This window comes from Stegodyphus dumicola, chromosome 2, assembly GCF_044657685.1.
Source record: "Stegodyphus dumicola isolate Sdum_Otavi_A_Nest chromosome 2, ASM4465768v1".
Lineage (NCBI taxonomy): Eukaryota > Metazoa > Arthropoda > Arachnida > Araneae > Eresidae > Stegodyphus > Stegodyphus dumicola.
The window spans coordinates 163,125,874-163,137,277 of record NC_140769.1 but is presented as its reverse complement, the minus strand read 5'-3'; positions in this window follow the sequence as shown (position 1 = coordinate 163,137,277).

Sequence of the window (11,404 nt, the reverse complement as noted above, 5' to 3'; positions counted from 1 at the left end):
AAAGGTACAGTATTTAAATTTGCTATTTCTTTAAAAATATTAATGCATTGTTAATAATGCAGTAAATAATTTTTTTTTCTAAGGAATTCGCAAAAAACAACTCCCCAAAATGACAGGTAGGGGTATTTATATAAATATGCATTCCTTTTTGCTACATAAAGATCCGATTTTAAATAATCATTTAAAAATTTTTTTGAATGTGTTAATATTTGTTTGTTGGTTGTTCTCTGTTTTCACAATATTAATTTGTATTTTTCTTCGCTGGTGAAATTTCTCTTCATTTCTTAGTTAAAAAGAAATTGTTTTCTTCTCTTCGTAATATAAAATATTTATGGTACCTACGTATTATCGCAAATACCTTAGTAGAAGTCGCTAAACTCTGGCAATCATGCGCATAACAATCCTTCAGTCAGTGTTGAAATTTTTATATTCGTGTCTTTTGTTGCATTCCAAGTTCAGATGACTTTTGTAGATAAATCGTGATTTGTTTTTCTTTAAACTCAGCTTTAAAATATTTCTTGTGATGTTCCCAGCAATGAAGAATCTGCCGACAAAAATCGCAATCCCCCCTTGCGTCCAGTAACTAGTGTTTACCTTTTCATGTGTTACCCGCCAAATTGCGCTAAAGTATTTGAATTAACATGTAAATACCATATGCATTTTCGTTTACCCTTGAAAGTCTCCGAGATTTTTTAATCGAGAAATATTGGAAAAAAAAAATTATTTACCTTCATAGTTACAGAATTCGGTGCTTTTCTGTTAATGGGGGGGGGCAGTCGCCAAGTGTGCGCCAAAGCACCAAATGTAGTAGCCTGTTTATATATTGCTTCACGAGTAGCCATATCTAATGTGTGCAATATCAAGTCTGTGCGAAAATAGATCGATGTATAATAAATGGGGTGAACAAATTCCCGGTATGTACAGTGATCTGTTTTGCTTAAAAGTATAAGAGAATTGCATAAATTCGGCACTGCACGCTTTAAACATTGTACATATATATGCTATTTGATATATTAAAGTTATTACAAGTTCAGTTTTGTGTAAACTTAATGTATCGTAGAACTGCCGCGCTCTAATTAGATTTTGCGCCAACGTTTATGTGCGGCAATACTGGTGCCCCGTTTAACAGAAAAGTACCTCAACATCTCCGTCGGAACAAAACTTCGAACCATATTAATCATCTACAACACATATATAGCGAAGAAGACAGCTACGAATGCTTTTATTGTAAAATAATACCTATCTGCCAATCGCATCAGAGGAAATTTAGGACATAGTGTGATACGGAACAGTGAGTATGTTTCTGTTAACTTGTTTTGAAAGTAGTTTGTTATTTAAAAACTGGATTCAAATAAATACTGGCTATGAAAATGTTAGTAAATATTAGCAGTTGAATTGTAACAGAAGTGGTTGACGATTTCATTAATTTTTAAATAAAAAAATAGTCATAATTTGCAGATGAAAAATAAGATATGTGAACACATGCAGGTATTTATTTCAGAACTTTAATTTTTCTTTCCTGACTGAAAACATTTTCCGGTTGATTACGAATTTTTCAAGGCCAACTAGAAAATAATTATGATTTTAAGAAACGCCACGATTATGAATGTACGTAAGCATTAGTGAATACAAAATCAATCTAATATTCAGCATATAATTTCTTACGAATTTTATGTTTTCAAACGGATGAACAGTCTGTTGAATTTTTATAATAAATCAGTTTAAAATAAGAGGAAATCAATTTAAATTTGAAATTTTAAAACTTAGAATATCTTTCCTTTCAGGTATTATTTTGAAGTGTGTAACGAGCAATATTCATTTTAACCCAGCGCCGCAAAATCTTCCTCAAATTCTATCACATATGCTCTCTCTCTCTGTATAAAGTACTTTGCTTAAAATAGTTATGACAGTATTTCAGGTCACCCCCCCCCCCAAAAAAAAATTATATATTTAAACGAAGCACAGAAGTTGGTGAATTATTGCTAACTAAGAGAGATCTAGAATGAGTCTTCCAAACTGTAACAGTATGTATCTATAAAGACGTGAAATAACATGTTTCTTAAGGGGACAAGGGACGTTCAGATTCGTAAATTTCCTTCAAAAATGCGAAATTTCATTTTTTGTTTCTAAAAATAAAGAATAATGTAAGTGATGTTTACAAAAAAGAATTTTTAAGTTGCGATGAAAATTAAACATTTTATAAGGAAATCTCGTTTTTGACATGGACATTTAAATGCGTTTAAAGGGCTGCCATATTTGTTTATCAGACTTTGCACTCGCAGACAAGCCACTAACTCATTTTATTTCGAACTGTAGGAACTACGACATGCATATTATTCTTTCCGTGAATGGCAACAGAAACTACTTCGAGTTTTGTTTACATTTAGCGGCACGGCGAAGTTCGTTTCCTTATATTTGTGATTTGTCTTTATAAATCGAAAGTATGCATGCAGTGAGTTCCAGATGGCGAAAACCTGTGTCCCGTTCTTAAAAAAAAAAAAAAAAAAAAAAAAAAAAAAAAAAAGGAAACTTGCAAGCGATAAAGCAAATAAAAAATGGAATAAATGCAAAAGTGAAACTGTTGAATGTTTTGATACTGGTTTGCACAAATTATGCAATTAAAATGCTGATGTAGATGTGTTACTACATTCTGATTGTGCTGACACGCAGAGTATAATTTTAAACAATAGTATAATGTCCAGGACTGAACAGAAGTTGTGTTTCTTCAGTAACGCTGGAAATAATGATGATTTAGTGGAAAATAATGCTTCTACTTACACTGTTATGTGTGATAATATGTGGATTCATTTACTGAAAGAACTCTACCAATATTTAGAAAGAGTTTGACACACTTTTGTTTCAAATTGCTATTGTGCAATCAATCAAAGACTTGAATAGATTAAATCCATTTCATTTATATAATATTGTATTTTCAATGCTATGCAGACTAACTAAAGACATTTTCAGACAATAATATTTGAAATATAGGTAAAAGTATGTTAGCAAGTAAATACAAGTCTACGTGATGTACCGTGTGTTATGCAGAAAACGGAGCAAAACAGAGACTACGGAGCAAGTCTGCAGTCTCTGTTTAAACCAAATGAACAAAATTGAGCTGAGAAAGAACTAATAAATGAAGTAGTAATATAATAGAATGCAGAAGCATTTATAAGTCATTTTCTGGTATGTAAGTAAAAGTAAATCTTTATATTGTGTTTTCACGGATTTCAGATTTTTGAAAATTTTGAGTACTGAATTTATCTCCTGCGTTTTAATTGCTATCGAATTATTTTCATACTTGATTTATATCATTCCAATACTATTCATAAGAGAACTGTGCATCCATTTTTCTATTGATGAACTTTTCTAGGAATTGTTAGGCTTTTCGAAAAATAACGACCCATAAAAATTCAAAAAATTGTGAAAAATTTAATAAATAATTTATTTTTCAATGATGTTTCATCGTATTTTAAAATGCATGCCCAATTTTATTTATCATTTGATATAGATTCATTAGGAAAATTATTGTAGGTTTCTGATTAATTTTTATGCGCAAGGGGCTATATGAATATAAGTATAAAAACGTAAAAATACATAAAATTATTTTACGTGTTTTTGAAAAATTTTACCTCTATCATTATAAAATTGTATATTTAGGTAAATACATGCACAATACACATTACTGAAAAATATTATAAAGTTTGAACAAAAAGTAAGAATTTTTCATTTAAACGTCCCGTGTCCCTTTAATTTAGCACATCTGAATGAACAAAATGTTTCATAAAATATTGCTCTTTGAGGAGTGGCTTTAACGTAGTTGTTTTATGGTTATTTATAAATATTAGTAGTTTTATTTCCAAAGTAAATTTGTATAAAAATTAAGGAAAGGAATAAAATCGTAATTCATATCATAAAAAGCCATGGGCACTGAAGATGGCTAAGCCCCATAGTAACGAAAAAGAGGGTGAATCTTTACATTATGGTAACTTGGCGATTTTTTGGCGACCACCCTGCTGCAGCAAACCTGCTAGTTTTGTTTTTGATGCCATTTTGTTGTCCCGAAGTAAAGGCATGGTTTTTTTTTTTTTTTTTTTTTTTCTCAAAATTTTTTTCCAACAATCTGCCAACCGAATTACGCTTATACTCGAACTTTTATGGAACAAAAATGCTTAATCATGACGAAGATTAGGTGCGAAATTGGGAGAAAGTGCAGAATCGCAAACTGCTTGCCGCGTTTTCAAGAATTCCACATACACGATATCCATGTACACGTTGACCTATTTTCACTTAAAAAAAACATCCCAGAATTGCACAAAAATGGCATTGCGCACACTCTTGACTTTATCTATGTACACATCGACCTATTTTCACTTGAAACGTCAAAGAAAATTGACAAAAATCCAATTCTTCTTACTCTTGTAAAAAGCGCCAAATAAGTGGACGATTCTGCACTTTAGCAGCGAAATTGTTTCTAAGTGCTTATTAGTTAAAATCACGATCGGAAAATGTCACATTACATGACTCGTGATCTCTCATTTCTCTGAGACAAAGTAATCTGTGATTCGAACTGTGTACATCTCAGATTATTGCTAAAGTCCTAGCTAGTAACAACCTTTATGGCCTTACCAAAATGTTGCCAAGCTACCTGTAACCATATTCTAAAGATAAGCCGAAAAGAGAAATATATTGATAATAAATCTATTGATTCAGAAGTCAAACAACAAAAATCAGCGTTAATTCACAAAATTTTCACAGGACTAGTTTCGATGGTTTTACCGAACCATCATCTTCAGCTGCAAAACCGCAAATGAACAAGATAGGAAATAATGTTTAGATAAGATAAGAAAGCCTGGACAAGAATAAGCAAGTGGCGCCATCTGTTGGCGAAACCAGAACTAAAACATAATTTCTCTAAAAGCCGAAGGCAAATTTGGATTGGAATTAGGATCGTTAACTAGAACAGAAAGATTTTTATGAATGTGAAATGCCTCTAGAAAATCCAGTTCTCCAATGGAAGATGTTTTTTGAATAATTTTGGCAGCAGAAAAATTGAAAGTGTGATTTTCGGACCAACAATGTTGAGCAACAGAAGACTTCTGTGTTTCCTTTTTTCTAACATATGCCTCATGTTCTTTGACGCGAAATTTTAAGGCTCTCTTAGTTTGGCCAATGTAAATTAAACCGCACTGGCAAGGAATCCTATAAATACCCCAGGAATTCATATCCGGAATGGGGTCCTTGAGTATAGAAGTTGGAATTTTATTGATGGGAGAGTAAACAACCCGAAAGTTAAATTTCTGCAAAATATGTGCAACTTTATAGCTAATTGATGGAAAGAAGGGAATGACAACAGAATTTTTATAATCTCCTAAAATAAGAGTGTGGCTTTTAGTGTGTTGAGATGAGAATTTTTTTTTAACTGCTTGATTAATAATGTTGGGTGAAAAGCCCCTGTCAATAGCTATTGCTTTTAAATAATTTAGTTCTTCATCAAGGGCTAGTTTGGAGGAGCAAACTTGAAGAGCACGGAAAACATAGGAATAAAATGAAGCTAACTTTTGTTTAGTCGGATGACATGATTTAAAGTGTGGTGGAAGGCAAACCGATGAAGGTTTACGGTAAACTGTAGTACTGAAGTTGGATGTGTTACGTGTGACCAGAATGTCGAGAAACGGAAGAGAATTGCAAGTCTTAAGTTCAAAAGTGAACTGAATAGCAGGATCAATAGAATTCATTGTTGAAAGAACTCTATTTAAATCATCTTTATTACCTTCAAACAGGGTAAAAGTATCGTCTACGTAGCGGAACCATGCCGGGAAGTTTAAAGTTTCAAACAATTTTGATTCATAATAATGCATGTAGATATCAGCCAGGATGGGACTGAGGGGGCTTCCCATGGCTAATCCCTCAGTTTGCTTGTAATATTTATTTTGGAAAACAAAATGTGTTTGTTTCAAACAGAGTTGAGTGAGAGAAATTAGCTCATCAATTTCGATGCAAGAGAAATGAAATTCGCGAAGTCTGGTTTCTAGACATCTTAATGCACCCTCCACTGGGACATTGGTGAATAATGATTTTACATCAAAAGAAACCATGAGTAAATTACGAGGAGAAATGTTTTTAACCTTTTTTACAAACTCTATTGAATTTTTTATGGTGTAAATGTTATTGTCTAATAGAGTGGAAAATCTAGAAACTAAATATTTAGCTAATGGATACGAGGCAGTACCTAAATTTGATACAATAGGGCGGAAAGGGATACCACTTTTATGAATTTTGGGAAGAGCATATAATCTGGCACAATTCGCAACAGATGGAATAAGCGAATGTTTTAAGTTGCTTGAAATGATTTGCGAAGATTTGATCGCAATTTTTATTTTAGATAAGTCCGAAGGTGAAGGATCTTTAGGGATCGGATTATATGGTCCTTCGTTTAAGAGTTTAGTGACACCATCGATGTAAGTGTTCTTATCCATGACGACTATCTGGCCACCTTTGTCGGCCTTTGAAATGACAATATCCGGGTTAGAATGAATCTCGCGCATTGTAGCTCTTTCTCTCGCAGTTAGATTTGGTTTCAAAGGTTTATTATTGAATTTCACATTATGAGCGATAAGATGCCTAATCATTTCTTTCTGTGAATCTGAAACTTTACTGAACTTGAAAGCTTTTTCGATAGGAGCCAAAATCTTTGGAATCGAGGGTTTACAGGTTTGTGAGAAGTTAAAATTATATTTTAGAATTCTCTCTTGTTCTTCTGAAAGACTAACATTAGAAATATTAACTATTGGCTTGATGTTTACAATGGGAAGATTTTTTGAACTACTTGAACTGGAAGACTGTAAAAGAAGTTTTTCGAATTTAACTGCCAGGGTGCTTTTATGACGGTTAACTGCATTCTCCGTTCTAGACCAAGACTTTTGTTCAAGGGCAGTGAATTTTGGATATGTTTTATCGAGTTCCAGATGAAGCTTATAGAGTTCATGTTCAATTTTGGACAATTGTTGACGTGTATCCCTTATCACGGACCGAAGTAAGGCAAGTTTGCAATTTAACAGAATTCTTGAAACGCGACTCGAAGGTTTTTGATTAGATTTGATTTGAATAAAATTGGGGATCAATTTTTTACATTTACATTTAAGTAAAAAGTCAAGATGATTCAGGAATTTTTGTCGTTTCAGGCATAATTTAGTGAAACGATTAACGGATGAAGGCATGATAAACAATGCAGAAAATCAAACTAAATTAACTGAGCAATAATAAAGTACACACAAAATAGCAGAAAAATCCCTCACTGAAATGAATAGAAAAAAAAATGTTTGTAAGCAAAATGCATGAAATCAGACAAGCAAAGCACAATATTCAAATGTACAAAACATAAACATAACTTGAAAATTGCAAAAATGTACTCACCGAAACTCCTACAATCACAAAATGGCTGCCACACCACGTGCAAAAAAGAAAGCAAAAACAATTGTCCAAAATTGAACATGAACTCTATAAGCTTCATCTGGAACTCGCTAAAACATATCCAAAATTCACTGCCCTTGAACAAAAGTCTTGGTCTAGAACGGAGAATGCAGTTAACCGTCATAAAAACACCCTTGCAGTTAAATTCGAAAAACTTCTTTTACAGTCTTCCAGTTCAAGTAGTTCAAAAAATTTTCCCATTGTAAACATCAAGCCAATAGTTAATATTTCTAATGTTAGTCTTTCAGAAGAACAAGAGAGAATTCTAAAATATAATTTTAACTTCTCACAAACCTGTAAACCCTCGATTCCAAAGATTTTGGCTCCTATCGAAAAAGCTTTCAAGTTCAATAAAGTTTCAGATTCACAGAAAGAAATGATTAGGCATCTTATCGCTCATAATGTGAAATTCAATAATAAACCTTTGAAACCAAATCTAACTGCGAGAGAAAGAGCTACAATGTGCGAGATTCATTCTAACCCGGATATTGTCATTTCAAAGGCCGACAAAGGTGGCCAGATAGTCGTCATGGATAAGAATACTTACATCGATGGTGTCACTAAACTCTTAAACGAAGGACCATATAATCCGATCCCTAAAGATCCTTCACCTTCGGACTTATCCAAAATAAAAACTGCGATCAAATCTTCGCAAATCATTTCAAGCAACTTAAAACATTCGCTTATCCCATCTGTTGCGAATTGTGCCAGATTATATGCTCTTCCCAAAATTCATAAAAGTGGTATCCCTTTCCGCCCTATTGTATCAAATTTAGGTACTGCCTCGTATCCATTAGCTAAATATTTAGTTTCTAGATTTTCCACTCTATTAGACAATAACATTTACACCATAAAAAATTCAATAGAGTTTGTAAAAAAGGTTAAAAACATTTCTCCTCGTAATTTACTCATGGTTTCTTTTGATGTAAAATCATTATTCACCAATGTCCCAGTGGAGGGTGCATTAAGATGTCTAGAAACCAGACTTCGCGAATTTCATTTCTCTTGCATCGAAATTGATGAGCTAATTTCTCTCACTCAACTCTGTTTGAAACAAACACATTTTGTTTTCCAAAATAAATATTACAAGCAAACTGAGGGATTAGCCATGGGAAGCCCCCTCAGTCCCATCCTGGCTGATATCTACATGCATTATTATGAATCAAAATTGTTTGAAACTTTAAACTTCCCGGCATGGTTCCGCTACGTAGACGATACTTTTACCCTGTTTGAAGGTAATAAAGATGATTTAAAAAGAGTTCTTTCAACAATGAATTCTATTGATCCTGCTATTCAGTTCACTTTTGAACTTGAGACTTGCAATTCTCTTCCGTTTCTCGACATTCTGGTCACACGTAACACATCCAACTTCAGTACTACAGTTTACCGTAAACCTTCATCGGTTTGCCTTCCACCACACTTTAAATCATGTCATCCGACTAAACAAAAGTTAGCTTCATTTTATTCCTATGTTTTCCGTGCTCTTCAAGTTTGCTCCTCCAAACTAGCCCTTGATGAAGAACTAAATTATTTAAAAGCAATAGCTATTGACAGGGGCTTTTCACCCAACATTATTAATCAAGCAGTTAAAAAAAAATTCTCATCTCAACACACTAAAAGCCACACTCTTATTTTAGGAGATTATAAAAATTCTGTTGTCATTCCCTTCTTTCCATCAATTAGCTATAAAGTTGCACATATTTTGCAGAAATTTAACTTTCGGGTTGTTTACTCTCCCATCAATAAAATTCCAACTTCTATACTCAAGGACCCCATTCCGGATATGAATTCCTGGGGTATTTATAGGATTCCTTGCCAGTGCGGTTTAATTTACATTGGCCAAACTAAGAGAGCCTTAAAATTTCGCGTCAAAGAACATGAGGCATATGTTAGAAAAAAGGAAACACAGAAGTCTTCTGTTGCTCAACATTGTTGGTCCGAAAATCACACTTTCAATTTTTCTGCTGCCAAAATTATTCAAAAAACATCTTCCATTGGAGAACTGGATTTTCTAGAGGCATTTCACATTCATAAAAATCTTTCTGTTCTAGTTAACGATCCTAATTCCAATCCAAATTTGCCTTCGGCTTTTAGAGAAATTATGTTTTAGTTCTGGTTTCGCCAACAGATGGCGCCACTTGCTTATTCTTGTCCAGGCTTTCTTATCTTATCTAAACATTATTTCCTATCTTGTTCATTTGCGGTTTTGCAGCTGAAGATGATGGTTCGGTAAAACCATCGAAACTAGTCCTGTGAAAATTTTGTGAATTAACGCTGACTTTTGTTGTTTGACTTCTGAATCAGTATTTATTCGGCGTGTTATTGTGTCTTAATAAATCTATTATTAACGATGATTTAAGCATATATTTTACAAGTGATTTTAGTTTGCTTATCGTGGAATAGTCAAAAAGCTGATGCACAGATTAAATACAGTGTCTCATAAAAGTGATGGAACACTTGTGCTTTACAAAAGGAAACTGCAATAAAATAAATTAAAAAAATATGTAAAATTTTTTGTGGGTGTTTCATACTTAAATTTAGTAACAATTATTACATAACATACATTTTCTCAAAATATTAAAATATTAATTTAATAAAAATACAATTGTTTAGAACGGAGCAGAAAATGGCTCACTTAAGTGATGGGACACTTACTTTTCCATCAAATATTTATCCAAAAATTTTACTTTTTAAAAGGTTTTAATATTTTGTTGGATTTCCTTTTACTTTTAAAACATGATTTAATCTTCTTGGGATGGATTCGACTTATTTTTTTTTTTTTTTTTTTGTGATTTCTGGAGTGATTTTACCCCATTCTTCTTGAAGCACCGATTTTAATTGTTGTTTTGAAGAAATGGTGTGTTTGCGAATTCTTGATTCCAATTCTTGCCAAATATTCTCTATGGGATTTAATTGTGAAGATTGGGAGGGGGGGTGTTTTTATTATTTCAGGACAGTTATACAGCAGCCAGAGTCTAACGTTCAAAGCACTGTGCTTGGGGTCATTGTCCTGGTAGAATTTAAAATCGTTATGAAGGTTCAATTTTCGTGCTGAAGATTTCAAATTTTGATTTAAAATGTCAATATACTTGTACTGATCCATTATACTGTCAATAAAAACAAGATTACCAACTCCAGCGGACGACATACACCCCCATACCATAACTCCTCCTCTACCATGTTTTACTGTTGGCACCAAGTTCTGTTTGCGAAATTCTTCCCTGGGTTTTCTCCACACCAAGATTCTACCGTCAGAACCAAATATATTAAATTTACTCTCATCAAGCAAATATAACTTCATTCCAGTAATCAGAATTCTTATTTATGTTGGATTTTGCGAAAGCCAGTCTGAGTTTTCTCTTCTTTTCACTCACGAAGAATTTTTTCCTGGCTGCTCTACCGTGATATCCAGTAGATCGAATTACTCTTCTAATAGTCTCAGAATTAACAATTACTCCATATAATGCTTATAAATCAGCAGCAACTTTAGGAGCACTCATTCTTGGATTTTTTTTAAATATTTCGAATGATAATTCGCTTTATTCCATTGGATAGCTTTGGTGGTTGGCCAGGTCTTCTTTTATCCTGAATCATATGATTCTTTTTTATATCGTTTAATGATATTGAAAACTGTTGAATGACTGAATTAACTGTTTCAGTAGTTTCTCTAATAGATTTTCCACGTTCAGTATGCAAATTAATAACTAATGTTCGAATTCCAGGCAAAGTTTCTTTTCATTTAGCATTCATGGCTGCACAGAGCTAAAAAACACAAAAATTCCAAAACAAACTGGACAGAAATACTGCAGACGGTTTTATAAATTATTGACAATTGCTTTTGAGTAAAAATAAATACCCTAAAAGATATTTTTATTGCTTACTTCAGACGATTTTTGTTGCATAGTACGTAGTGTCCCATCACTTAAGTGAGCCA